This window comes from Myotis myotis, unplaced genomic scaffold (assembly GCF_014108235.1).
Source record: "Myotis myotis isolate mMyoMyo1 unplaced genomic scaffold, mMyoMyo1.p scaffold_m19_p_1, whole genome shotgun sequence".
Taxonomy (NCBI): Eukaryota; Metazoa; Chordata; class Mammalia; order Chiroptera; family Vespertilionidae; genus Myotis; species Myotis myotis.
In genome coordinates this window covers 49,692,292-49,719,485 of record NW_023416313.1, presented here as the reverse complement: position 1 = coordinate 49,719,485, position 27,194 = coordinate 49,692,292, and the positions used below count along the sequence as shown (strand labels likewise).

The 27,194-nt window shown below is 43.2% G+C and overlaps 1 protein-coding gene across 4 annotated transcripts in view; it reads right to left on the bottom strand.

Annotated features, from left to right (window-relative positions):
• SHROOM3 (shroom family member 3) overlaps positions 1–19,472 on the bottom strand; it is a 167,732-nt gene extending 148,260 nt beyond the window's left edge. For 3 of the 4 annotated variants that reach the window (XM_036337090.1, XM_036337080.1, XM_036337110.1), the window contains exon 1: positions 19,201–19,471. The gene's annotated coding sequence lies outside the window, so the exon portion shown is untranslated. Of the gene's footprint in view, positions 1–19,200 lie in introns of all 4 variants that reach the window. The other variant, XM_036337060.1, reaches the window with a different exon arrangement.
• Between the last annotated feature and the right edge of the window lie 7,722 nt (positions 19,473–27,194).

Below are 27,194 nucleotides of genomic sequence, written 5' to 3'. Positions count from 1 at the left end.
TCATACCCATGCGCACGTAAATATCAATATCACACATACATACACTTGACAGTTTCCCACCATTTTTGCGGATTTTGAAAATGATGTTCGGTAAACTGACTGGGTAAAATATATGCAAACTGTGTCAGAGTCTGGGTATAGTTTAACATACGAAGATCACTACCTGCATGCCCTACAGCATTTATTGGAATCCTGCCAGCTCCCCAGTGCAATACTGTGTATGTAATTTAATGCATATGAATATAATTAATAATCTGGGTAATTCTGCAGGCAGAGATTTTCACCCCCATTTTACAGAGAGAAGGCTGAGCTTTCAGAGCAGTTATCTTGTACCACACTGGTAAGCAGCAAAGTCAGTAGCAAGCACGGTGCTAAACATATTTGCTTGTTTAAAATACATGGTTTTATTGCCTTTAACAAATGTTGGTAAATCTGAAATGAAAAAGAATAATTCTGTATCTAAAATTTTAATATTAGAAAGAAATTTAACAGTAGCTATTAGAATTTCCATCAGATATCTATAAAGATACATTTGTGAAAACAAGAAATTTTCCATCTATTTAAAAGCCTACATTTAAAAAAAAATCTTTATGTTGAAAGTATTACATAGGTCCCGCTCCCCCACACCCGTCCCTCTCCCCGTAACCTCTTCCAGCCCACTCCCATCCTCCCCCTCCCCCAGGACCCCACCACCCCATTATCTGTGTCCACAGGTTATGCATATATGCATATAAGTTCATTGGTTGATCTCTCCTACCCACCCTCCCTTGTCTTCCCTCTGAGATTCAATAGTCTATTCATGGTTCTTGACTCTGGGTCTATTTTTGATCATCAGTTTATTTTAAAAGCCTACATTTTTTTTCTTATTTTATTCATATTTCCCTTCTTCAGCAATCCCATTAGGTTCCCCCTGCTCCCACTGGCTGAGTTGCACAGTTCTCTTGAACACTTGGGTAGTTCTGTTTTACCATTTATTATTCTTTTTAAAAAAAATTCTCCTGTGAGGATATGTTTATTGATTTTTAGAAAGAGAGGAAGGGGGTGGGGGGGAGAGAGAGAAAGAAACACTGATGTGAGAGAGAAACATCTATTGGTTGCCTGCCATACTCACCCCAACCAGGGATTGAGCCTGTAACCTAGATATGTGCTCTGACTGGGAATCAAACCAACCTGCAACCTTCTGATGTACGGGGCCATGCTTCAACCGAGTCACCCAGCCAGAGCAATCTTACTATTTCTTTATTATGTCTTCCTTTTGTTTATCTTAAATAGCATTATTGCAATTTCTCCCTCACAGCATACTTATAGTTTAAAGGGATACAGAACAGCTAGAGGGACATAGAATTTGAGGCTACAATCCTAGTCAAATTCAAGTCTAATTTATGGTGTTCATTATCTTTCCAACTTTTCTTAGGATTTCTACAATGAGAACTAACTCTCTCTCACTAACATACAACCAAGTGGTGTTTTGAAACCTCTCTCTGGGCTGAATGTCATGGGGACATTATCATTTCCTGGGCAAATCTCAGCTCTGGATCTCTCCACTCTCGTATTTAATTAAAGTTCACTCCAATGCTGCCATCAGGTCATCATCTCCACTGCTGTGCCCACACTATTGCAGTCAGCATGAAATAGGGCAATCCATCTCCCCACGGCAGGCAATCTTTCCACACGTACCCTCACACCGAAGCTCTTATCACCATGGGGACGTGACTTTTACAGCCCATGTTTGAGTGTAGAAGAGGGCATTTAATCCAAAGCAGCTTAATGTTTACTAGTGAGGCTTTGTTCAGCACTGAATTAAATGTGCATCCACTTTGCCCCTTGAGGAATTCAATGCAAAAGTCGCATTAGATTAGTTTTGACATGTGTTCCAGAAAAAATGTACCTTAATCATCAACTAGTTCACATTTTTGGTTTTAGAGATGAGTAAATCCTTAGCTTTATATATTCAGATAATTATTTGACTCTAACCCAATATATTCAGTTGTTTATTTGAAATTCAATCTAGAATAAATAGAACATAATTCCTAGAACTCTTCTTTTGAATGTGATATCACATTTGTCTTATAAAACACACAATTTTAGTATTTCTACATCCTGGTTCTTCCTCCCCAATACTGCTTTAGGTGGCTCTGATTTCAAGTTTTCAGATGCTGTCTATTAATTATTAACACTGATCCTGGAAAAACATTGATTTCTAATAGATGCACAGTTCTCATTTTAACAGAAAATTCAGACTTTCAAGAGACAGTTTTGATCAAACACGTTTGTTTACTGGAATAACACACAGGCAACTTAGATAGTGCGCCAAGTAGGAGGTACATACCTAAATGATGTAGTTAAGCTCAAAAGCAAGCATGTGTCTTTACTTAGGAGAGCAAGTGAGGTATGTTTCTAGAAAATAAACTGAAAAATCTAAAGCTATAAAATCATCTCCACCTATTTGTGCACAGCATTTCAATCCTATCCTGTTTCAGGGATAATAAATATAACATGTCATCCACTTCGCACAAATACAGCCAGAATATACTTGACATCACCACTCTTCAGGGCACAGTCACCAACACTCCCCAGGAGTACAGGTTCAAAGAGTTGAAAGCATCCTCTTCCAGGGCAACTAGAAGCTCAAATTCTAATAGACGGTTCCTGTTGCCTTAAGACTAGTATGCAGTTGAGGCTTGGGAACCCAAAGCGCTGATCCCAGCATTTCATGAAGCCATGCTGCATAAAAAGCCAGAGGATTTGGGTATAAATCAATAAATCTCTGTCCTGTTCATTCCAAAGTATGTGCTTTAAAAAAGATAGCTGTCTCACCCTAGCCCGAGTTTGGCTTAGTGGATTCAGTGTCAGCCCAAGGATTAAAGGGACCCGGGTTCGATTCCAGTCAAGGGCATGTATCTTGGTTGCAGGCTCGATTCCCAGTTCTGGTTGGGGCGCATGCAGGAGTCAACCAATTGATGTGTCCCTCTCACACTGATGTTTTTCTCTATCTGTCTCTCCCCCTCCCTCCCACTCTCTCTAAAAATCAATGGAAAAATATCCTCAGGTGATAATTAACAACAACAGCAACAAAAAGATAACTGTCTCAAGAAACATGAGATGATCAGGATTAGAAGCATTTGCACCTAGCGAATTTGGGCGAGCTGCAGTGGCCCCATCCACCAGTCTCCCACTTAGTACCAATACAAAATAATAAAACACAATGCAACAATGATAATGACGACAATGAAATAACTAATGCACATTGAGCACATGCATTAGCTCAAGTAATCCTTACTACTGCCTTCTGAGGAGAATAGTTTATTCTCATTTTGAAGGTAAGGAAACCGAGAAGTGATCTGTCCAGAGTTCCATAGTTGTAGAGAGTCTGTGAGAGCCATGGTCGGAACCCAGGCAATCTGGCTCCAGAGTGTCACCTCCTAATCTGTCATATTAGCACAGTAAGTTCCACTGAAGTAGCTGACAATGGACTGTCATTTATCAGAATGAAAATTTATTTTCTTATAGGCTGACCAGGAGAGATTCAACTGAAGAACCATTTCCTATCACTGATTATGCTTATTTATTGTAACTAAAGTTAGTTTTGTCTACTATATACCAATATTACTTCACAAGTAAGTTCCAGATCTGGGTAGTCTTCCAAAGATAAAACAAAAGCTTTCTACATAGAACAAAATCAAGAAAATTGACATATGGCTGCAGTAGTCATTTATCATGTAACTAGAGGCCCAGTGCATGAAATTCGTGTGTGTGTAGGGGGGTCACTTAGTCCGGCCTGCACCCTCTCCAATCTGGGACCCCTCAGGGGATGTCTGACTTGCAATCTGGGACTGCTGGCTCCTAACTACTCACCTGCCTGCCTGCCTGATCCCCCCTAACCCCTCTGCCTGCCAGCCTGATTGCCCCCAACTGCCCTCCCCTGCCAGCCCGGTCACCCCTAACTACCCTCCCCTGCCAGCCTGGTTGCCCCTAACTGCCCTCCCCTGCTGACTTGGTTGCCCTTAACTGCCCTCCCCTGCTGGCCTGATTGCCCACAACTGAACCTCCCATGCCAGCCATCTTGTGGCTGTGGGCGCCACCATCTTTGAGGGTGGGACAGTCAATTAAGCATATTCCCTCCTTATTGGCTGTGGGCACTGCCATCTTTGCAATGGCACAAGGGTCAATTAGCATATTCCCTTTTTATTAGATAGGATTATATAGTTTTCAATAAACACACAATTAAATGCACAACAAAATGAAGATTCCTTTTATACCTTGTTAGATATAAATACATACAATCTGAAGGAGAAGCCCTTAGTTTAACTGTTTCTTTTTGAGATAACATGATTACCTATAGGACTTTGTGATCTCCTTTTAGCTTATTCTTAAAATCTTTTGAGCTTTTTGCATCATGAGCAGTACTTATCACAGAAGTTGCATTGGAAAGTACCCAAATAATAGTTTGCAAAATAAAGAGACTCGAGGAAAACAGAGAAGAAAGAACAAAAGGAGGGTTCTGTGATTGCCCCTGGATGGTTTGGCAAGTATTTGCAAAGTCAACTTTCCCTTTCCCTGGAGAGCGTTGAAATGTGAAGGCATTCCTCACCCGACCTCTCTCTCCTGCTCCTCCCTTTGTCACCACGAACAGCTGTGAGTCCACGGAGTGCTAAACCAACCAGTTGAAAGGTGAACACTTGAGTCAATCTGGTTGTTGTGTTTCCCCACCCACAATTTCCCAAGCAAGTGGCCTGATGATTTTTTGGAAAGAAATGTCTGATACTTTGAGAGCTATGTAGAAAGAAGACAGCTCAGACTAAACCTATAAGAAGGCATACCAGCACGTTTTTTCCTATATGGGCTGAGGAAAATAATTTCAATCCTCAGAAACCAATGGGAAGGTGAATTTCTTGCTAAAAGACAGTCCAGTGTTGGATAGTAACCACCTGTGGCTCTCAACAGCCATTATTTAACTCAGGTTTCTCAACCTTGACACCACTTGGGCCAGAAAATTCCTTGTGGCTGGTTCTTCTGTGCATTGCAGGATGTTTAGCAGCACCCCTGACCTTTATCCACCAGATGCCAGTGGCCCAGCCCCATCCCACCCCCTGTTGTGACAACCAAAAGTGTTCTCCAGACACCATTAAATGTCTCCTGGGGAGCAAAGTCACCTTGGTTGAGAACTACTGATGGAAGTTTTCAGTCTTCTTTCTTCTTTATGGCAAAAAAGTATGAATGGCTAATTTTAAATATTTTGAAATTGTTTTTAAAAAAATTTCTTTCTGAAAGGCATAACAGATTTCAGAGTAGTATTAAAAACACACTTCCACTTTTCCTAGTCTCTGACTGATTCTCATGTTGAGTCATGAGGATTTAACAAACCATCAAGGGCAATAATACTTTATGCTTGAAATGTATTTCTTATTCCAGGCACTTGAACAATATTAGCTTCTGAATTCTCGCCCTTCCCCTTTTCACAGGTGAGAGAGAGGCATACCAGTTGTTTGCTTTGGGTTACAATATAACATACAAACATTTTTAATTTGTGAAAGCATAAAAGGAGGACATTTATAAAAATATTACACCTCTGGGCAATGAAACTGGCAGGACCGTCAGGGACATTCCAGAGCAGTGACCAAAGTTACAGTCACCCAGTGTCTTATCAAGACCACTTCTTGATAAGAAAGTTAAGTACATTTTCTTTGGGTGTAACTGGCCGCTGAAGCCTCACGCTGGAATTTAACCATACATATTCTATGTTGAATTATTCAATGTAAACCAAGCGTCGCTTCAGTGGCCCATTATATCCTAGGGAAACATCTTGGTCATGTGAAAACCAAGCGTACCATAGACCTCTGCCTTCTTCGCAGGGGTGTCTATAGTCGAATGGGGTGCTTCTCTATTCCAAGCTTTATCAGCCCAATATCTCCAGGCACATCAGGGAGGAGCCAGGTGTGTGCAACCTGCCCTCTGACTCACAGGGGCATGTACCTCCTTCTCCTGGGGCCAATCCATACAGAAGTCAACATGATATGGAGGCACCATCTAACAGACGCAGGCCCAAGGCATAATGAAAGTGTGCAAAACAAACGGTATCCTTTCTTAATGTCTGAAAATCAGCATTAATAGCAAGAACAGCGGCAACCACAATGGCCACTTCCACCACCACCACTTGAGACCAGGCCCTCTGCCAAGCACTTCACTTTCTCTATCCCTCACAGCAGCTCTGTGAGGTAGGTCATATTCCCCACATTTTACAGATGAGGGCCACAGAGCTAAGTATCTTGCCCAAAGTGCTAGCAGGTGATGACCTTGGGATTCAAACCCAGAACCATTCAACTCCACAGCCTGAGCTGCTAGACCATCATGACAAGCATAGGGAGACAGAAGGAATGCTGCTGGCATGTCCACCATCAGCAACAAAACAGACTAGAAACTGCTTTCTCCAAAAGAATGGGAAAAGGGTTTGGGATACTCTAGCTTTATATCATTTTACTCTTGAAAGAAAGAATGAGGCTGACAAGCTAGCTGCCCACAGCTGGGCATTACTGTGTCTTATCTTGAAAAGACTGATTATCCACTGCAGGAGGTTTTGCTGTACTTGAAAGGGGTAGTAACAGTTTCCCTTAATATCAATTGGTCATTCTCTGAAGGGGCACAGCTAAAGATCAGGGTGTTGTTCCTGTCTCAAAGGCTACTATTGAAGCCTTCCTTTTAATCTTTAACCACGATGCTTATATAAGGAATTTTTTGTTTTGTTTTGTTATTCAATAGTTAACATCTTACCACACCATGTCAAAGTTCTTGGGTTTATCAGTCTTTGCTGGGAAGCTATAACCTTCCACTGAGCTGCTGACGTTAAAAACCTGGGAGCCATCCTAATCGGCACCCTTTCCCTCTCCCTCACTCCAAGAGCCAGGCTTTCATCCAGTCTACCTTCTGCATATCAAATCCACAACTTCTGCAGGCTCTTGTTATTTCTCACCTGGACCACTCCTTTCTCACTAGTTTCTTTTCCTCCAGACTTGCCATCTTTAAAACCACCTTCCAAAATGTGGCCAGGGTGGTCTTTCTCAGACACAGATCTGATTCTGTCACTGCTCTGGCTTGTAAATTCTTCATTAGCTCTCCACTACCTTCAGGTCCTGTCCAAACTCATGAGCACGCTCACATGTTGTCCTTCGCTGGATCCTGCTCCCTGCTTTCATCCTCTCCTCCTCCCAGACTTGTTCTACTCCACAAGTGCCATCTAGCTGGGTGGTGAGTGTGTGGGAATTCCTGGTACTCTCTACTTTCATGAATGTTTGGACATTTTCCTAATACAAAAGTAAAAATAGATATGAAACAAATAAAGAGTTGGTCTGGCCAGTATGGCTCAATTGGTTGAGCACTGTCCCATGCACTGAAAGGTCACTGGTTCAATTCCCAGTCAGGGTACATGCCCAGGTTGTGGGTTCAATTCCCAATGGTGTTGCTTGTGGGAGGCAACCGATTGATGTTTCTCTCTCACATCAATGTTTCTCTCTCTCTCTCTCTCTCTCTCTCTCTCTCTCTCTCTCTCTCTCTCCCTCCCACTTCCTCTCTCTAAAATCAATTTTTTTAAAAAAGAAAAAATAAATAAAAATAAAGAGTTATTCATTCTACAGAATCACGGGCTCTGCCTTCCATGGTATTTCCCTCATTAGTCCTAATTGGATCTCCCAATTGACCTGCCCCTGATGCCCACATTGATTTCATTTATGACTTCACTCAGCTCTTCTAGGTATTCCCTCCTTAAGTCCCTCACTAATTCCCTGATACAAATCCAGAATTCTCTTCTATGTAAGTCAGACCAAAGGGAATAAAGCTGCCAGAATTTAATTCCCCGTCAAAGGCACTGTATACCTGAAATTGAGCCATTTTACTTATGAAAAATGTACTTTTCAATTGGGTGTACAGTCGTTTTAGGAAGGAGTGGGCAGATATCACAGTTTTAATCAGACATAGATGTTATCGTCTCCCTGCTCACAATTATTGTAGAAGATGGCCCCACCAAGCCCCTGCTGAAAGGGTGAGACTGGACCGGCTCTTCCTTGGCTACAAGCAGAGCCTTTCAGGTTGTTGCCTGTGGAGCTTGGAACTGGGGCTGGGAGGCTGAGTTAACCAGGGAAGAAAGCTCCAGAGCTGTGAGAACACACAGAGTAAAGCCAAAGATGGAGAGCCAGGGCCACACATACGCAGATGTGGAGGCATAGAAACCCAGGAGTTTAGGGAAAATGCATCAGACAGGATTTTGTTGTTATTGCAAATGATAGAGTGACATTGAATCCACAAAGAAATTTCAGCAAAAGTGGGAATTTCTTAGAAAGGCCAAGAGTGGAGATGGCCTCAGGGATTGAAAAATAGTATCAGGTGATCCATCACCCTATCAGGCACCATGGCTTCAGGGGTTGTCTGTCTGTCTTGGTCTCTAGGACTCTCTCTGCCTCTCCCCCGCCCCCCCCCCTTCTTTTTTTTTCCTGGAGCAAATAAGATTCTCCTTCAGTGTGTGGGTGGAGGAAAGCAACACAGAAAACAGCCACAGAACAGAGAACTTTAGGTTTACATCCTCTCATATCGGCCATTTCAAAAGAAAGCTAGCTCTGCCTTCTCTTATTCTGTATATAAAATCACAGGGGAAGACTCTGAGTGGCTGGGACACGTGCTCATCTAAGACAGGCCCTTATGATTGTTTACTCAATGGTCACTTTCCCCTTCTTCCTCACAAACATAATTCTGATCCTATTACAGTACCAGATGACTATGTGCTCTGGAAGGTGGATTCCTGTGGATTCTTCCATAGCTCCAAAAGATAAATCATTCTTGATTTGCATCAATCACGGTACTCTGATTCCCCTGCCAGTTACTAGTCCAGGCATGAGTATAGGACCCAACCTTATCTAATGAGATCTGACTCAAAGGAAAGTTTGCAGGAGGGCTTTTGGAAAAGTGCTATTCATTCCTGATCAAACACAAAAACCTGGACTCTTTCCTGCCTTTGGCAAAATTGTGTGAGGAGGTGAGGACTAGAGCTGCCCAGCCATCTTGTAATCATGACAGGCAAATCTGGGAATGAAAATCATCATGCAGCCTAGCTGGTCTGGCTCAGTGGATAGAGTGTCAGCCTGCGGACTGATGGGTCCCGGGTTTGATTCTGGTCAAGGGCATGCCCGGGTTGCAAGCTCGATCCCCAGTAGGGGCATGCAGGAAGCAGCTGATTGATGATTCTCTCTCATCATTAATGTTTCTCTCTCTGTCTCTCTCTCTCCCTTCCTCTCTGAAATAAATAAAAATATATTTAAAAGAAAGAAAGAAAGAAAATCATCGTGCTAAGGATGATAGAACGGAAAAACCTAGAGCCCTGACATCACTATGCTTATTCCATGAACCCTAGAGCCCTGACATCACTATGCTATTCCATGAACCCTAGAACCATGTTTGCTGGAAAGCCAGTCTACAGAGAAAGTAATGGAACTGATGTTCAAAGTCAACTAAATGAGGAACTATGTAGTCCAATGAGAAAGTGAATAGCTGTCTACTTGTTAAATCATAATAAAAGCGAATGGTTATTGACCTCCTACTATGTGTCTGGCAGTGTTTCAAGTGCTTCAGTGTATTACCTCATTTAATCTACACAATAACCCCACAAGGCAGACACTTGAATTATTCCCTTCTTTTCAGATGGATTCACAAGGTCTGGAAACATTTATCCAAGGTCACAAACTCAGCAATGCCATGGTGGGAACTCACATTCAGGCTTCTGACTCCTGACTTAATCATTGGGTGACACTTCGAAGTGTTTCTGTTTTCCCATAGTTGGATTCCACAGCTTCCCTCACATCTTTTCAAAGAACCCTCTTTCTATTTGAGCTGGTCTGCGTTTGTTTATGTTCACTGCACCCAGATGTTCCCTCAGACCCAGGCTTTCTTTCTCTCCTCCCCCCCCCCCCCCCCGCCCCACCCTGCCCCGCCCCATAACAGATCTGTGAGTCTCCATGTCCATTTGTGAAATGTACCGAGTCCAAGCCCCACATTAAAACCTTGATTTAGTGGAATTCATGGGTCCCTGGTTTGCTCCTTTTCCCAGTTGTCACATTGGCAGGTGTTAGTTTGGGGTCTTTTGGGGCACATTTCAGGTATGATGTGACTTATTAATTAAAATATCAATAAGCAACCCTAACCGGTTGGGATCAGTGGATAGAGCGTCCGCCTGAGGACTGAAGGGTCCCAGGTTTGATTCCAATCAAGGGCATGTACCTTGGTTGCGGGCACATCCCCCAGTAGGGGGTGTGCAGGAGGCAGCTGGTCAATGCTTCTCTCTCATCGATGTTTCTAACTCTCTATCCCTCTCCCTTCCTCCATGTAAAAAAATCAATAAAATATATTTAAATATATCAATAAGCAGCTAAAAGAGATGAAATTGTTCACACTGGTTTAAATAATTGCCCCTTTACATTCTCACCTCTAATTTTATCTGTTTTATAACTTTTCAAAGTTTTTGCATTAAGTGACACCCTGCAATCACATATGTCTCTGTGGCTCTGTGATACCAGAAAGGTATTTCTATGGCCTTACTGTTTATTCTTGCCACACCCTCGCTCCCTCACTCATTCAATAAATATTTGAGTATCTGCCATGCCCCAGGTGCTATGCTAGGCCCTGGGTATCAGCAGGTTATATTCCCTGCCCTCACAGAGGGCAATAAAGTGTAACGATATACCAGATCACTTTTTTCTCTAAATCAACAGGCGTGCTAAACAAATGGAAAAGCTGCATGGGACAAGACAAAGCATTTTTCGGTCACATCCAGCGTAGGAGTTAAGAGTACAGACCCTGCTGGCCAGCTGCCTAGGTTTAAGTCCCAGCTGTGACTATGTAACCTCGGATTAGTTACTGAACTGGTATCTCAACTGTTTAACCTGTTAAATGGGGATTAAAAGTGTAGCTTTGTCATAGGGTTGTTACGAGAGCATTTTATAAACCATGTAGAACACAGTAAGTACAATACACGTGTTTGTTCAAAAAGTAAAGTGAGTTATAGTCTACTCTACCCACGGATCATAACTAAGCAATTTTGCAGCAAGCCGTGGCGATGTGGCAGCATGTGAACTTTGGAATCTGCAAACGGGAGCACAGCACTGTTGGTGCTGGTTGAGGACCCAGGCTCCAGGCTCCGGGACCAGGCTCAACACTGCAGTAGGATGACTCCTCTGGCTCCAAATCACAAAGCCTCCACAATCACAATGTTTTTTCTTGTTCTCAGAAACCCCATACTAAACATCGATGACAGAGAATTTAAGGTGACTTTTCCTGAATAATTTAGTTTTCTTTTTTTAAAATATGGTTTTATGGATTTCAGACAGAGAAAGGGAGATGGAGAGAAAGGTAGAAACATCAATAATTAGAATCATAGATCGGCTGCCTCCTGCACACCCCCTACTGGAGATTGAGCCCAAAACCCAGGCATGTGACCTGATCAGGAATCTAATCATGACCTCTTGGATCATGGGTTGACGCTCAACCACTGAGCCACACCGGGAAGGCCAGAATTTAGTTTTCAATAAGCAGATATTGGAAGAAAGCACAACCACAAATTTGGAAGAAATCTTCAAAGTTAAGCTGTTAAGTTAATCAAAATGATTGATAACCTCTCTGACCATTGGTTACCCAGCCTCTAATGCAGTGGTTCTCAACCTGTGGGTCGCGACCCCTTTGGAGGTTGAACGACCCTTTCACAGGGGTCGCCTAAGACCATCCTGCATATCAGATATTTACATTACGATTCATAGCAGTAGCAACATTACAGTTATGAAGTAGCAACGAAAATAATTTTATGGTTGGGTCACAACATGAGGAACTGTATTTAAAGGGCCAGAAGGTTGAGAACCACTGCTCTAATGGAACATTTCCATTGATGAGGATGTATGTTTCTATTTATTTTTATTTTTTTAATGGGTAATTACTTTATCTTTTTAAATTTTATTTTGTTTAAGATATTACAAATAGTAGTACATATGTCTCCTTTTTCCCCCCCATTGACCTTCCCCCGACCTCCCCTACCCCCAGCCCCGCACTTGCCCTCCCCCCTTCTCCTCCCCTCCACCCCCTACCCCCCAGTGCCTTTGGTCTGTTGGTTGTGCTTATAAGCATGCATACAAGTCCTTTGGTTGATCTCTTACCCACCCCCCACCCCCACACCCCCGCCCCAACCCTCTCCTACCTTCCTGCTGTAGTTTGACAGTCTGTTCGATGCTTCTTTGCCTCTATCTATGAGCATGTATGTTTTTAGAGAGCCTTTTCCTTTATGGATCATCTCTAGCGATCATCGGGTACTTCCTTTTTTGTTTTTTTTGTTTCCAAGCCACTTTCACTGGTTCTGGAGCAAGGATAACCCAAATTCTAAATGATAGTCTTCAAATGCATGGAGAAAAAGATTCCCTCTCTTCTAGTTTCTGAGCTAGTCATTACTTGACATGAGTTATGACCTAAACCCTTCAAGTTGAAAGCAGGAGATCAATAGAATCTAGACCAGGGGTGGGCAAACTTTTTGACTTGAGGGCCACAATGGGTTCTTAAACTGGACCGGAGGGCCGGAACAAAAGCATGGATGGAGTGTTTGTGTGAACTAATATAAATTCAAAGTAAATATCATTACATAAAAGGGTACAGTCTTTTTTTTTTTTTTTAGTTTTATTCATTTCAAACGGTCCGGATCCGGCCCGCGGGCCATAGTTTGCCCACGGCTGATCTAGACACTCAGAAGGTCCTTGAAGTGCCCTGGGAAACCAATCTTGCTTCTGGGCTCCGGAGAGAAGGAAAAGATATTGATTCCTTATTTTGTTTCATCTGCAATAGGCTCCTCCCCACCTGGACTCCCATGGCTTAAAGAAGGGTATCAACATCAAAACTCAAACATGAGTGCATTGAGATATCATGTGAGTTCCATGGAATTCAACAGAACTTTTGTAGCTGAAATTTAAACCAAATGTATCAAAATACACCTGTCCCTAGAGGTATGGACTTAGTACTTTCACAATAGAAACAATGGTTTAGTTTCAACAAGGCCAGTTTTTTAAAACTAAAATTTTCCCTCTCTGTGTGCGAAGATGTAGAATGGGGAACCTTCCTAGGTGATACAATTGAATACTTCAGAAGCCAAGACTGGGAGTTTAATTCTTATAAGAGGAATCAGCTTTGATCAGAACAAAACTCTTTTGTGTGATCACATCATTCCACCATTAAATCCTAGGTAGCGGTGCTAAACAAATGGATAAGAGCTAATAATTATGGGAGATTTTCTACGTGGTAGTCACTGGGCTAAAGGCTTTTCACAAGTTACTTTATTTAAACTTTGCAACAGCTCTGAGAAGTAAGTTCTCATAGTGGTCATTCAGAGTAAAAGCCAAATGTTTCCAGTGGCCCAGAGGCTCTGACCTTTGCCCCTCCTTCACGGCCTCTTGGTTCTTCCTCACCAGACAGTGTCATATACACTTTCCCCCCAGGGCCTTTGCACTTGCTGGTCTCTCTGCTTGGAGAGCTCTTCCCCAACTCACCTCAAGGCTCAGTCTCTCACCCCCTTCAAATATCACCTTCTCAGTGCGGCCTGCTCCAGCCACCCTTTAGAAAATGTCAATGCTCCCTGTGCCTCTATAGTACATACTTCTCTGCTTTGTTTTTTTCCATAGCAGCTATCATTTTATAACCTTCAACATGATTGACCTAGTTGGGGTCTTGTTATCTGTCTCCCTTGACCAGAACGTATGCAAAGATTTTAGTCTACTTTTGTTCATGACCTAGAAACACAGCTGGCACATGATAGGCACTCCATAAATATTTGTTGGTTAAATTTTGCACATGAGGCAATAGGTACAGAGAGGGTAAGTGGTTACGTTTTTTTATAGAAAAAATCTAGGAACCCACATTCCAGAAATCAAACTTGGGGTACATATCCTTTTCCTGAGGGGTAGTGGCATCACCCTTGACCATCAGGGGCAATACATTAAATTTGAATCATACTTCATGAGTATAAATATGCACTAATAATCAAGAGTATAAAGAATTAGTCCACATGTGTACTATATTAAATAAGTATATATGTGTATGCAAAATCACTTGGATTATTTTGTGACTCTACTGGGAAATTTTATTTGATAAGATTTGAGGGAAACAAAAAAATGTCAAGTGAAAAAATGAAGAGATATAAAAGTTCTCATGAAAATATTTTCCCAGGGTTGGACAATGGCAAGAATGACAGCATATAACACTCCTTTATAGATGTCATTCAGATTCAAAGGGCATTTCCCAGAGTTCCTTTTATGCGATTATCTTTAACCTTCCTAACAATGCAGAAATCCAATTTGCAGATGAGGAACTACTCTCTCAGAGGTTGTGCACCTTCCTAAAATAGCCCAGTGAGGGGTAGAATTCGGAACAGAATATACTTATTTTGTTGGGCTAGCGGGCCTGCCCCTGTACACACAGCTGCCAGCCAGGCTTCAGGTGTCCATGATTTTACAGGGGCTCATATCCCGAGGAACTGAGGCAATTTTTGTTCATGGCTAACTTAAAACATTTACAACTACCAATATCACTTCCCTTTCCTCTTTTTCTAAGGTCAACCATTACATAGATCCAAGAGATTCACTTTGGAGCGCATACATCATCACAGTGAAATCAGTGCCTTTGTCTGCAGTTCTTCTCACTAAACAGCTGGGCTTAAAGCTCACATTATGCAGCTGCTGACAGCATTGCTAAGAGCAACAAATACCAGGAAATCTCAAAACCCTGACCGCTTTTTTCTTAATCATATTTTTGTCAATTATTTCTCCACGGGTTTAGAAACTTGTTTTCACTTTCAAAAAAAAAAAAAAAAATTCTACCCCTGGGGAGGGGAAATTAAGACCTCAAAACCAAGTACAAATTGCTCTTTTAAAGAATGGGAATGAAAGATATGGGGGCTTTTCTTCCTTAAAGGCTCATCACTCTGCAGAAAGAATCCGAATGCTGTCCTGATTCTTCTTGGGCACTGGAGCAGTTTTTGTGGTTTTTTTTTTTGTTTTGTTAGTTATTTTTAATTAAAATTTTTAAAAAGCACCGTTCTTGAGAAGCTGTTGCTATGAGACTTCCTGGGCCTCAACAGATGGCCACAGAACAGTGCTCAGCCCCAGCCCTGGGCTCTGAAGCCCTCCACTCAGGCATACCATTAACATTCCTGAAATACCTTCGGGGGCAAGTCGGGCCTGCCGCCTTCTGACTAGCTCACCCGCAGCTCCTGGGCCGGCCGGCCTCCCTTGTCAAGGGGCCAAGCTGAAATTTGTTATAAATGAATGATCAGGTCTCTCTAGGAAAAGTCCATAGCAGAGAGGTCGCTGTCCGTCTCAGTTTAGGCTTCAGACAAACTTTTACCCCACATCCCTGGGATTTTGAGCTGTTCAGGAGAGCTGCTGGGCACCCATGTGTATGCAGGCACACATACATGTGCACAAGTACACACATATGCACATACACTCATAAAAGCACACCACACTCCACACCTAACTCATTCCATTGTTTGTAAGCCTCTGAGCCCCTCCCAGTCACAGAGCGATCCGTGAAGAGAACAGCACATTTTTGGACAGTAGCGTTCTTAGTGCCCAGACAGAATTGCTGAGGGAGAGGTTCGAAGGATTCCGGATTTTTCTTTTGAGAAAAAGACATAAAGAGAAAGGGAACTGCATGGCAGTCGAGTGTCTACTTTCTCGCTAACTTCTTGGTGCTGCTGGACAAATCATTCCATTTCATTGCCTTTGTCTTCCAAACTGGGCCAAAGACTTTACCTCCACGTATCAGAGAAAGGAATGAATGAGCCATGCTTAATAAACGACTGGGAAATTACTGTATAAATATCGGATCAGGGAGGGCCTTCACTGCTCCCAGGGAAGAGAGAAGAAAGGAACTTGGAGACCCACACCCCCGGCTCTGATTGCTGGGCCCACCGCCCCTGGAGGGCTGGTCCGGGATGCTGACCACTGTTTTTGGTGGGAAGGGTCTACTGGTAGCTTTACCTGGCCACCAAGCAGCTTTGGTACTTGGAAAAAAACAAGTAATTCTAAACAGCCATAGCTTCTCAGGGTGGGGCTCATTTAAATTCCACCTCCAGGTTGTGGCTTTAAACCGGGCCTGGAGTGTACAAGCGAAGTCCTACTTAAGTGTCTGACGCCAGGGCGCACTTGATCACTTGACAGGACGTCAGAGCGATCCTGCCGGTTTCAGTTCACGAAGATCCCTAAGAGCTTTTCTCCCCGTGATATCAGATGATATGCCACAACACCGCACCACCGCCATCAGCTGACGCTCATTTTTTATCTAATCTGTCCAACTCAGGGGCTATATGAGTCCAGACTGCTTAGGTCCCTGCCTTTCAAGTCATCTGTTTGTCCTGAGATGTGAACACTGGAATTGCTGGAAGATTTTCGTTTAAAAAAAAAAAAAAAGCCTTTGAGAGGTTTGGCCTAACAAAGAGTGCCACTTTTTTTGTATTAACCAGTGACATTTTTTAAAAAACATTCTCTATTGTTGAAACTATTACATTTGTCCCTTCTCCCCCAGGCCTTCAGCACCCTATTGTTTGTGTCCATGGGTTATGCATTTATGTAACATTGACATTTTAATGGAGCCATCTATAGAGAAGTGCAGATGAGGAAACTGTTTCTTTGCCCACGTGTCTAGGGCAGGGGTGGGCAAACTTTTTGACTCGAGGGCCACAATGGGTTCTTAATCTGGACCGGAGGGCCGGAACAAAAGCATGGATGGAGTGTTTGTGTGAACTAATATAAATTCAAAGTAAACATCATTACATAAAAGGGTACGGTCTTCTTTTTTTTTTTTAGTTTTATTCATTTCAAACAGGCCGGATCCGGCCCGCGGGCTGTAGTTTGCTCACGGCTGGTCTAGGGCTAAGGGACCCAGCTAGCCTGTCCTTTGCGCATGGAGCAAAGGGAGGTTTTGCCCAGCTGTTCATTCAGCCTTTAGCTCGAAGGCTGCCCAGCTCTGAAAAGTCAAAGAAAAGCTGAGATCCTCAGGCTGTGTTTGAGGAAGGGAAGCCTAGAGAGGGAGCTGCAGGGAGGGAGGGCTGACGTATGCAGCTTCTATTTGCATAACTGGCCCTTTCAGACAGAGCCAATGGGGCACAGTGTGTGTCTGGGAGGGGGAGGCCCAGTGTGCGCTATTGTGAGGGACCCTCTCCGTGCAGCAGCTGAGAGCCCCGCAGACATTCCACAGCTCCAGACAGGAGACTTTTAAAAATTGCCACTGGGGAAAAATGAATTTAAGATAATTAATCCCTTGCCCCACTCTAACTCTCTAATGATACTGTTCTTGGGATGAAATAATGTATTTTAGTTAACACTTGTGTTAAATTACATAGTTTTGGGTCCCTCGTACTCGACAGATATGCACAAGGGCTTTCTATACTCAATTTAAAATGTGGGTGTTTTTTTGTGACCTTATTTTCTTTTTAACTAGCTATAGAAGTTTTTCAACTAGCTCTCTCTTCCTTTCTGTACCTCTTCAGGACACAGAGTTGTTTTCTGTGAATAGTGTATTTTGGCTTTTTTTGAGATAGCGATTAGGGCTGAGGTGGTATTTATCCTTCCCCACATGAAAATGACTTATCCTTAATCCAGGAAATCATCTTTGATTTATATACTTTCTAGGTGTAATTCATAAGCGAAGGTAGAATTTTGAAATTTAAGTCAATGCTAAACATACATTTATTTAGCTTTCCAATGTCCATTTCTCCTTCAACTCTCTCAATATTTATAAATTCACTTAGTATCTACCTACTAACCAATCTAATTTTTCATTTATCACCAACCATCTGTCCTATTTGCACGCGCTTTATATTAAAAATGATTACTGTAGGCTTGTGTGATGATCCCATTTCACCCCATGGGGCATGTCATTTCTGATGCTTTTATTCATCAAAGCAACCATTTTTAGCATTACTGACATGTTGATCTTATTATAGAAAAATGTTTTTACAAAGATGAGTTAGAGGAGAAAGATGGAAATTTCCAACTGGCTATGAACATTGGAAGAAAAATACATATTTCAGGATGATTAACATAGAGTTCAAGTGAATGGTTCCTGAATGCTTATCGCCTCTTTTCGCCACCGCTATTCGGTCTCTGTTACTGTTTGCTACTTGAACAGGTCATTCAGAATTAGAGAACACCCTTGTTTCATGAAGGTGTTTATAGCTTCGGAATTAATAAGATGGGAAAAGTAGTCTCAGAACCTCTTTGGATTTACAAATAGATCTTTATTCACTTACAGCAAGTTTTCATTTTTTAAAAAATCAAAAGGAAAATTACTTCCTCCCTCTCAGGACAAAACAGGCAGGACTGTCCAGCACTAGTCCCAAACCACTCGTCTTCAGACCAACCTTGGATTACGAAATCCTAGAGTGAAAACTATGCTGACAGCAATCCCAGGGGGAAGACAGGAGGGTCCTTGATGTATGTGTCAATCAACTTACAAGGAAAATGAAATCAGAGCAGAGCTTAAGTTCAATCAGAATCTTGGCTTAATATTCCTAAGGATTTGTTGCTCCAATCTGGGTGCTAGCATTTAGAATGCGACTCTCTCTTGAACATAAGGATGAGTGGAGCGAAGCAAGACAATCAAACCCCCTGCTAATTTACTAATTCCCCGATGTTGAACTACTTCCCCGATGTTGCACAAACCTTAAAAAGGAAAACTGCTTTCATATTACAAGAGAAAAAGTTTAAGGTAGCTTTAAAAATAAGTGGTACTTAGAACCCTGGGGTGGCATGATTGGAAGGAGCTGGATTGTTCAGCCTAACTTTCTATTATACAAACCAGCCCACAGTGTATTTGCTGGCCCTAATTAAAAGTTACTTTATTCTATCTTCACTTGAGCTCCTGGTCAAATAGGAAGGAGTACACAATGTGGTGTCAATTGCCTGCAAGGGTTACAGTCATCTGTCCGGTACCCTCGTCCACATTCACATCTTCGCTGATTATGCCTTGGTATCATTTTGCAAGCACATCTGACAGCGAATAACTTTGTGATTTCATCACAACAGCCTAAATGACACTTCCCCGCCTCTCTTTAGTTTACCTTCTCAATACCGGCCTTTCTGTCAAGATACATGTGGAATATAATGTCGAGAAATATCTGGTTTAAAAGGGACTTACCTTAAGGAAGCCTAAGCTAGCATGTCCACTGTCCTCAGAGGTCTGTTGGACATCTCTGTGCAGGGTGACACTGGGCCAAGCTGGCCCACCGAGGGGGGCTCAGTGGCTTGGGAGAGGTGGCATCGAGGCACAGCTCCAGCCCGGAACGAATCCACAGGAGCCAGCGGCAGGAAGCGGAGAGCTAAGAAGACACAGGTGTCTGACACCACCGGGCACCTCAGCTCCCAACCTGCAATCCAACGGCTGCCCTGATTAGCCAAGTACAGAAGGCAGTTCGGATTACTGCCCTCCTCCCAGCCAATCGCGGCCGGCACGCCTGACAGCAGCCCCTGATGGAAGGGGAAGTACACGCGGCCAGAACCTGAGAACCGGTTTCTGCTGCGGCGCTGGCAGCCTGGGCGGCGCGCTCCTGTCCCACGCGGTGGAGAGCTGTTTGTCAGGCTGTTGCAAGGAGAGCCTGTGGTAACGGGTAAGCCATGCCCTGCCCTTCTCCAAAGAGCGTCGCTCTAGGTTCTTTGACTCCTAAACAACAGGGTGCACTGTGATCTGTGATGACAATTAAGTGAAGGTAAGAAAGAACTACCCGCCTTGGTAGCTTTCACTGTGGAGTGCCCCGCCCTCCGACCCCACCCCCTCCCCCTCCTCCTCCCCCTCCCGCTCCTGCCCCCGGCCAGTCTCCACTCGGACTTCTTTGCAGCTGAAGTTCAATTTTTAATTAGCTATGGTTTTTGCAAGCAATAGTGTCCAACAGAAACTAGGAGAAAGAGAGGGAGGATCAAAGAAAAAGAAAATTCTTTCTACACTCAGTGTTGCCAACAATAAAACCCAACATGGCAAAAACCACCTCAGACACAAACGTTTATAAAGATACTACTTGCAAACAACAAACAACAACAAAACACCACCACCAACAAGGCTGCATTTCATAAAACTCACCGCAGTGGAGTGCCTGGCAGCTCACGTCTGTGGGTGGGATCCTAACAGGTTTCCTAAACTGCCACCAGTTATAGGAGTTTCCCTTAACTCTATTGTCTGAGCCCTGAAACTGCAGCCCTTTCTTTGCAGCTGCGTGGGTAAGCAGTGCTCCATTCAAGTCTTGGGATTTTCCCCAAATATATAGGGGTCAGCTTAACAGTAAGCACAGGCACCAAGAGAGAGGAAAGGGACGGTGCACGGGGAAAGAAAACGGGACCCCAAGTGTGTCCGAGCTCACAGGGATGTAAACACATTTTCATTACTTTACAGCTGCCACGGTGGGAGAAACAAATCATAGGACACACAGATCATTTATAAACCTCCTTGCTAAAGAATCTTTAAAAGTCTTACAGATTATCTTTTAGATGAGGAAAGACTAGGGGAAAGAACTCTGAAACCACAGGAGGCAATATATTCTAAATACAGTAGTAATTTCTATTCTAGACACCAAGAAAGTCTAAAGTGTCCTTAAAGATGGCATTATATTTCATCTTAATTTCGAAATGACTTTTATTTAAAGACTGCTCCTTGTATTCACTAGGAAGGCGGAGTCTCCGGGACGTTACTTGAATTCCAGAGCTATTTATATTCCTATATTGTGAACTCTAAAGAAATAGGATTGAGGCAACTGTGAGAAGGGAACAGTGGTCTGGGGGTGGGGGGGTGGGCAGAGAATCATCTTCCAGAAGAGATGCCTCCTACTAGATCTTGCACCATAGATGCATTCTTTCAAAAGAATGCTAGGGGTTCCGCACCCTGGCAACCCGACTCCAGAGCCCACACTCGGAGCCACCACTATGAAAGAGAATCTGAATTCTGACGCTGGCATTCACCAGCCTTGTAATTCTGGGCCCATTACTAAACTTCTCTAAATCTCAGTTTTCTCTTCCTTTTAGGAGGGAAAAATTCTTATCCCCCCCACCTCACCCCCTTACAACTTCTTCCAAAACAGCTGAGTTGCATGTTCTTTCATCAGAGGCTACTCCCACAGAGCCGGAGTTCAAGAGCAGCCCGACTATGACATGAATTTTGACTGTGTCAAATTTAACCTCCAGCCGCTGACAAGGAGCTCATCTCCACAGTCCAGAATGGCCACTGGTGATGCTGGACATGCGTTTATCATGATTAGCTGCCTAGTATGGGAATGCCATTCCCTCAAAGAGCAGAACATGCATGCTGGTTTAAAGGAGCCAAGCCCACGCCCTCTTCATTTCACCAGAAATTTCCTCATGGTCCACCTCTGTCCAGTCTCCGCTCACTTCCAATCTACTCTCCATCAAGTTCCCTGTGACAACAGCCTCAGCCAATTGGTGGCTCTGGGAACTGTCCTCGTGGGTGCTAGGTAGCGTTAGAAGGGAGGATATCTCTGTGATTCTTTAGAGAAGCTAAAGCAAGCAGGCCAGTAAAGGGGAAAAAATTACAGTGAAGCAATTAAGTCACCTCTCTTTTCACAAATGATGAGATGACTAAGGGAACCGTTGTTATATTTACAAAGAATGGACACCTATGTAGTATTAGATTGAACCACATGAAATTGTCTATATTTGACGACTCTTGGTCTACTATAATAGCAAGTCCATGTGATTCAACCTGTAGTTAACGTCCACACAACTGGTAATTAACTATGTGTCAGTAGTGACTACGTTACCTTCTCTAATCATCACCACAAATCTATAAGGTCAAGGCTATAATTATGTTACAACTTTATGGAAGAGAAAAGGGAGGCTTGAGGAGGTTAAGAAAGGCGTTGAACACTTCACAGCCAGCAAGCTGCAGGGCGAGGGCGTCCACACCCTGGCAATCTGACTGCAGAGTCCACACTCCGAACCACCACTCTGTCAAGGAGAATCTGAATTCTGACGTTGGCATTCACTAGCTCTGTGACCCTGGGCCAGGTACTAAACTTCTCCGAGCCTCAGTTTTCTCTCCTCCTGAAGTGGGACTGATGATAGAACTGATCTGCTGTGAGGGCGAATGTGATGATGGAAGTTAAGCACTTAGCCCAGTGCCTGGCCCGCAGGGAGAGCCCCGGTGTTCCCTAGTAGCTGTGGTGTGGGCTGGATGATCCTCTCCCACCTTCCCCAGGATCTGAAGTGAGACAGCACAGTGTGTGTCCCCTTACCCTTTGGTGGCTTGGCAGCCACTCATGGATGGAAGGATAGTGGAGTCTGGAATCCTCGAGTCTGGAATCCTCAAGTCTGGAAATGATGCCCTTCATTCATGTCAGTGCATGTGACTTTGATACATAGGGAGTCCTTCACACTGCCGTGCCCACCAGCTACCCCTCCTCCTGCTAAGCTGCCTCCCACCCCCGTCAACCTGCCCTCAGCCCCACCTTCTATTTCCTGCTTGCTCTACTTCAGATTTTTATGAGAATCTGGAACGCTTGCACAAACATCTTAGACTTCTCCTTTATTACCTGCTTACCTAGCTTCCTTGGCAATCAACTGTGGAGGGTTACACAATCCATGCTCAAAAAGCACTGATGATCTCATCTGGAAGCAGTGTTGTGGAACCCACAGTGCACTGGACCAGGACATGAGGGCTTGGCTTTCAACTTCTGGTTCTGCCACTGACCTGCTTAGTGACCTTGAGCAGGTCACTTATTGTCTGAACCTAATCCAAAGCATCACTAAGTTTCTCCCCAGTACTAATCTCTGTGGTAAAGAGAAATAAAAGAACATACTAGATGAGTTTTTGGAGAAAAATGGGGGTTTTATTTTTCCTTTTTTCTAAAAGCTAGTAACTGATCTATTTAGACACATTTGATTTTCTTCTGATTACCTTTTAAAAACAAACCCAGCCCTAGCTGGTTTGGCTCAGTGGATAGAGTGTCGGCCTATGGACTGAAGGGTACTGGGTTTGATTCTGGTTGGGGCACATGCCTGGGTTGTGGTCTTGATCCCCAGTAGGGGGCGTGCAAGAGGCAGCCAATCAATGATTCTCATCATTGATGTTTCTATCTCTCTCTACCTCTCCTTTCCTCCCTGAAATCAATAAAAATATATAAAAAAACAACAACCCCAAAACAATAAAAATGAAATTTAAAAAATTATGTTTTTATCTAAAAAACAAAACAAACAAAAACAAAACAAAAAACAACCCACAGGCAGGAGAGGCTTATGTTACTCTGTTGACAAACTGCAGACCAAGACAGATGGCCTTGGTTTCAGGGCACAGATCTCCATGGGTATGTTCCCTTATGATCTGCAGAGGTCCTTATAGGGTGTTTGTTGGTGACTAGAGATGGGAGTGTCAGTGGAGAGAAAGCCTCACAAACACAGGAAGGGGATTTTCCATTTCCTTGGGTCTGTGCCTGTGCATAGCACACGTTCTCTAGCAGCTCAGGGTAGACCCCTCCATGAGGTAAGGTAGAATGGAAGGCCTCCACAACACTTATTTGCCAGCCCTTGTATTTGTATGCTCTGCTCTAGAAGCTCAAAGTACTTTCACGGAGAATATTTTTAAAAATTAAAAGTTTGTCCTCCATCCTCCCAGGAGAAATTGAATTTTATGAGTGGAGGAGATTAAAACAGCCTGTGGACTGCTTTCTTGTCAGAGATTGCTCGCTGCCTTCTAACATACTGTATAACTTACATATGTATCGTGTTTGTTGTTCATGCCTCTGCTCAGAAGAACATCACCTCATGAGGACAGATGTGTTTGTTTTAATCATGGCTGAGTAACGATCGGCATATATTAGATTCTCAAAAAGTAAATTGAGCCTTACAAAGTCATGTTTATAAACAACTCAGGTAGAGCTGGTACCCTGCACATCTCACTTGTAGAAATCACGCTGTATCTTTGGGAGGAAGAGATGATGTAAATAGTAAAATAGATCGCACTGGTGAGGACAGTGGCAATGAACAAGGTGACAATGACATGTAAAGCAAAAAGGTCAATCCATTTTTATGGGGGTCATAATTAGTTTAGACCTGGCTGCTGTGGCTCAGTTGGGTGTTGAGCCATGCACTGGAAGGTGATGGGTTCAATTCCCAGTCAGGACACACACCCAGGTTGTGGTTCAACCCCAGTCAGGGCACGTACAGGAGGCAATTGATGGATGTATCTTGCTCACATCGATGTTTCTCTTTCTCTTCCCTTCCTCCCTCTCTGAAATATTTTTTAAAATTGTTTTTTTTAAAAAAGAATTAGTTTAGCCCAACTCTGCAAATTTTCACATAGAAGTTCCATGCTGGGGAAAAACCCCCACAGAACTGGGTAGTGAACCTAGAGAGAAACTGAATTTAAGTTTCTCTTTTCAAGTCCCTTTTTGATTAATTTCATGGGAAATTGTATTTGTTGGAGAACTCCAAGTGTTTCTAAAGGAGTGAGACCCTTGAGGACATGCTAAGTGGACACACAGCAGTTCACTTTGTACTCAGGTGAACATTTTTATCCCAATCTGACCACATGCTGACATCAAGACTGATGAGATAATGCCTGTAGGCCTCTTAGCATCATAAAAGATGTCAGTTAAAGTATTACTATACCTCTCCTGTATAATAGTCATGGGACATAAACTACTTATGATACAGAAATCAGAAGGCATGATTTTTATTTTTTTTTTTATTGCTGGTGCTACTGATGAAAGCCACACTTTCAATTTAAATTATGCTTCTAGCCCTGGCCAGCATGGCTCAGTGGTTGGAGTGTTGGTCTGTGTACCAGAAGGTTGAGAGTTTGATTCTTGGTCAAGGGCATGTACTTGGGTTGCAGGTTTGATCCCTGGTCCTGTTACGGGTATGCGTAGGAGCCAAACAATTGATGTGTCTCTCTCACATCAATGTTTCTCTCCCTGCCCCATGCCAGACTATTTCTCTCTCCCCTCTTCCCTCTCCCTCCTATTCTCTCTAAAAATTAATGGAAAAAAATATATAAATTATGCTTCTATTATTGTTTTGTCTGAGACTAACAGGCCCAAAGTAATCATATCACCCTGTTCTTTTCTCTCTCTTCACAGTCTCTAATTTGGCGGGGGTTGGGGGGGACCATGGTATTTCTTCATAAGAATATTAGAGGCTGGCTGAAACCGGTTTGACTCAGTGGATAGAGCGTCGGCCTGGGGACTGAAAGGTCCCAGGTTCGATTCCGGTCAAGGGCATGTACCTGGGTTGCGGGCATATCCCCAGTAGGAGATGTGCAGGAGGCAGCTGATCGATGTTTCTCTCTCATCGATGTTTCTAACTCTCTATCTCTCTCCCTTCCTCTCTGTAAAAAATCAATAAAATATATTAAAAAAAAAAAAAAAAAGAATGTTAGAGGCCGGAAGGTAACAAATAAAGGCATTGAGCTCAGTCCCAACATCCCTGATGGGGACCCCAACCTACTATTGAGTGCTAAGAATAACAGGTATAGATGTGGGTTCACAGGGGTAAAAAGAACACTGGAGAAAGAACACTGAGGAACACACATTACAGCATCATTATTTATTTGTTTGTTTATTTAGGTTAATCCTCACCTGAGGATACTTTTCCATTCCTTTTCAGAGAGAGTGGAAGGGAGGGAGGGAGCGGGAGGAAGAGAGAGAAACATCAATGTGTGTGAGAGACACATCTACTGGTTGTCTCCCACTTGCACCCCCAAGGGGAATGAACCCACAACCCAAGTACATTGCCCTTAACCAGAATTGAACTAGAGCCCCCTTGGTGCACAAGCTGATGCTCTAACCCAGCCGTGGGCAAACTGCAGCCCGAGGGCCGGATCCGGCCCATTTGAAATGAATAAAACTATTGAAAAAAAAGACCGTACCCTTTTACGTAATGATGTTTACTTTGAATTTATATTAGTTCACACAAACACTCCATCCATGCTTTTGTTCCGGCCCTCCGGTCCAGTTTAAGAACCCATTGTGGCCCTCGAGTCAAAAAGTTTGCCCACCCCTGCTCTAACCACTTAGCTATTAATGACTCATTTCAATCTCTAGGAAAATCACACAGCTAATATAAAAAAAAAAATGAATGTGGTGTAAAGGTAATAGTAAATGTCAATTACATTTACATACTTATATATGAACTTAGTAGGGTATTTACTACATATCAGGCAGGATATTGAATACTTTATATATTTTGTTTTAACTCTTCCAACCCCTGCTAGGGAGCTACTGCCCTTCTACCCACTTTAGTGCTAAAGAATCTCAGACACAGATGGATTAAAAACTTGGCCAGGCTCACAAAACAAGCAAGTGGCAGTAATAGGACTTGAACCCCGACCACCTGATTTCTAAGTATACTCTTAAACACTACTGTATATGTTAGGTTTGGAGTGGCTTAGAAATGGGATGTGCATGGCATGCTCAACATTTAGGAGTTGGGGGATTTTTCTGGCTAGCAGATTTCTCCCTAGGGAGACTATGCCACGCCACCCCAGCCAGATATCAGCAGAGTAGATCAGTTGAATGGCGCCAGCCAGCAGTAACGAGAGCGGCTGTCAAGCAATTAGCCTGATGATAATTTGGTATGATAAAACCTGCTTCAAATCATAATTCAAATGGACAGTGTAAAGCACATTCTTCCTTTCGGTTTCCTAAGCCTCTACCTTGTACCATAGTACAAAAAGGCAGTTCGAATCACAGCAGGGCAGCAACCCCACGTGCCTCTCAAAGAAGTGTGGCAAGAGATGTCACAAGCAGGCAGTCAGCACATTATGTGGGGTTTTCCATTCATTCAGCAAACAGTTCATGAGGGCTTGCCAGGGTGGGCACTGGAGAGATCAAAGAGAAGACACACTGACTCCCAGCCCTGGTTTAGTATTAGAAACTGCCAACCAACCTTCTTTTGGAAAAGACTCGGTCTGGGCAATTGGCTGGAGATGAAAAAAGTGGCAGGTGTAAGATCATAGGGAGCAGTGGGGCCCCAAAGCAAACTGGAGAGGGAACGCATCACCTGACGTGGTACACGCCGCTCCAAGCCAGTGTTGCCAGATCATCTGATTTTTCCAGAAGCCAGAAAGCCAGATTCTTATGTAAAACTTCCACATTTTTAATGTGGATTAAACAAATGTTTACAGGCCAAATATTT